This window comes from Etheostoma cragini, chromosome 16 (genome assembly GCF_013103735.1).
Source record: "Etheostoma cragini isolate CJK2018 chromosome 16, CSU_Ecrag_1.0, whole genome shotgun sequence".
In the NCBI taxonomy this organism is placed as follows: domain Eukaryota; kingdom Metazoa; phylum Chordata; class Actinopteri; order Perciformes; family Percidae; genus Etheostoma; species Etheostoma cragini.
This window is the reverse complement of record NC_048422.1, coordinates 24,937,024-24,939,165: the sequence shown is the minus strand read 5'-3', so window position 1 is coordinate 24,939,165 and position 2,142 is coordinate 24,937,024.

Here is a 2,142-nt window from a genome sequence, read left to right as displayed (position 1 = left end):
ATAGTTATCGGTAGTTGTTGTCGCTCTTTTTTCTTCTGGGCAAAAATCCGTGAAGCAGCGAGACCGTGAAAGGTGAACGGCGATATAGCGAGGGTTCACTGTACACAAGCCCTCAATTCCAACTGGCCCTTCTGAAACTCTTTAACTTGATCCTCAGTGTGGGTTACTTCCCTGACATCTGGAACCAGAGTTTCATCACACCAACACACAAGTCTGGAGATACATCTGACCCAAATAATCACAGAGGCATCTGTGTGAACAATATTCTGGGGAAGCTCTTCTGTAGCATCATCAACTCCAGACTCAGAAGGGTGGCGTTAGACAGGGCTGCTGTCTGAGTCCTCTATTCATCATTTATATGTCCTCTATTCATCATCTATATTAACCAACTGGTCTCTATGCTGTCTGAGTCCTCTATTCATCATCTATACTAACCAACTGGTCTCTATGCTGTCTGAGTCCTCTATTCATCATCTATATTAACCAACTGGTCTCTATGCTGTCTGAGTCCTCTATTCATCATCTATATTAACCAACTGGTCTCTATGCTGTCTGAGTCCTCTATTCATCATCTATATTAACCAACTGGCCCCCATCCTAGAAGAATCAGCAGCACCTGGTCTCACGCTCCACGACTCTGAGATCAAGTTCTAGCTCTATGCAGATAACCTGGTTCTGTTGTCCCCTACAGAACAGGGCCTACAGCAGACCTGCTGGAGCAGTACTGTCAGACCTGGGTCCTGACAGTAAACACACAAAAGACAAGGACTTTTCAGAAAAGATCCAGAACTCAAGAAAACACATACAGCTTCACCATAGGGAAACATAAATTAGACAACTGTACACATTACAATTATTTAGGACTGAAAATTAGTTCCACTGGAAGTTTTAACCCAGCAGTAATGGAGCTGACAGAGGAAGCACGCGCGGCGGTCTATGCAATAAAAAAAATCAACATTAAAATCCCAATCTCAAATTACTAGAATCTGTACTAGAGCCAATCCTCCTCTACGGTAGTGAGGTGTGGGGTCCTATAGAGTCAGTCCTCCTCTACGGTAGTGAGGTGTGGGGTCCTGTAGAGCCAGTCCTCCTCTACGGTAGTGAGGTGTGGGGTCCTGTAGAGTCAGTCCTCCTCTGCGGTAGTGAGGTTTGGGGTCCTGCAGAGCCAGTCCTCCTCTACGGTAGTGAGGTGTGGGGTCCTGTAGAGCCAGTCCTCTACAGTAGTGAGGTTTGGGGTCCCGCAGAGCCAGTCCTTCTCTACGATAGTTAGTTGGGGGGGTCCTACAGAGCCAGTCCTCCTCTACGCTAGTGAGGTGTGGGGTCCTATTTCCTACCAGAATTCTTCCCACTTGGACAAAAAACAAGTTGAAATCCTGCATCTAGAAAAACATCAACAACGCCTGCAGAGGTGAATTAGGACAATTCCCATTAATCATAAAAATTCAAAAATGTGCTATCAAATATTGGCTTCATCTAAAAAAACAGCGACCCCCACTCCTATCAGCACAAAGCCCTGCAAGACCTAGAGCTGGGCAAAGAGAAGAGTCCCCTCACTCAGCTGGTCCTGAGGCTCAGTCCACTTCCTGACCCGGTTCTGCCACAGGACCAGTCTGGGAACCAACCAGTCAGAGTTAACCAAATTATAACACAACAGAAACAAAACTATATCATCGATTGGAACACACAAACAAAAGCACAAAGCAAGATGCATCTGACCCTAAAGAGAGAGAGGGGGAGAGAGAGCACCCAACTGCAGCCGGTCCGTACTAAATATTTCCCTAAATTCAGACAAAGTCACCAGACATTTGAGCAAATAACCAACATCAACAAGATGGCGATCCTGCTGGGAAAACAGCCAGAGAGCTGCAGTCTAGCAGTACAGTATGTCTTTACCTGTCACATTTTGAGGAACGGTGAGTGACCTTCAGGACCAGTGGTGGACCAGAGCAGATGCTCCTTCTGGACCAGCAGTGGACCAGAGCAGATGCTCCTTCTGGACCAGCAGTGGACCAGAGCAGATGCTCCTTCTGGACCACCATTGGACCAGATCAGATAATCCTTCTGGACCAGCAGTGGACCAGAGCAGGTGCTCCTTCTGGACCACCAGTGGACAAGATCAGTACTGACCTTCATGTTGGAGGC